Raw genomic sequence first — 711 nt, 5'->3', positions numbered from 1 at the left:
GAGTGGATCTGGCAGCGGATGGAAACATGGAAGCGGAAGTGGATCATAGGGTGGGGGAGGGGGCGAAAATTCTGGGAGCCTTGAAGAATGTGTGGAAGTCGAGAACATTATCTCGGAAAGCAAAAATGGGTATGTTTGAAGGAATAGTGGTTCCAACAATGTTGTATGGTTGCGAGGCGTGGACTATGGATAAAGTTGTGCGCAGGAGGATGGATGTGCTGGAAATGAGATGTTTGAGGACAATGTGTGGTGTGAGCTGGTTTGATCGAGTAAGTAACGTAAGGGTAAGAGAGATGTGTGGAAATAAAAAGAGCGTGGTTGAGAGAGCAGAAGAGGGTGTTTTGAAATGGTTTGGTCACATGGAAGGAATGAGTGAGGAAAGATTGACCAAGAGGATATATGTGTCGGAGGTGGAGGGAACGAGGAGAAGAGGGAGACCAAATTGGAGGTGGAAAGATGGAGTGAAAAAGATTTTGTGTGATCGGGGCCTGAACATGCAGGAGGGTGAAAGGAGGGCAAGGAATAGAGTGAATTGGAGCGATGTGGTATACCGGGGTTGACGTGCTGTCAGTGGATTGAATCAAGGCATGTGAAGCGTCTGGGGTAAACCATGGAAAGCTGTGTAGGTATGTATATTTGCGTGTGTGGACGTATGTATATACATGTGTATGGGGGTGGGTTGGGCCATTTCTTTCGTCTGTTTCCTTGCGC

This window comes from Panulirus ornatus, chromosome 48 (genome assembly GCF_036320965.1).
Source record: "Panulirus ornatus isolate Po-2019 chromosome 48, ASM3632096v1, whole genome shotgun sequence".
Classification (NCBI taxonomy): Eukaryota; Metazoa; Arthropoda; class Malacostraca; order Decapoda; family Palinuridae; genus Panulirus; species Panulirus ornatus.
This window is presented reverse-complemented; position numbering follows the sequence as displayed.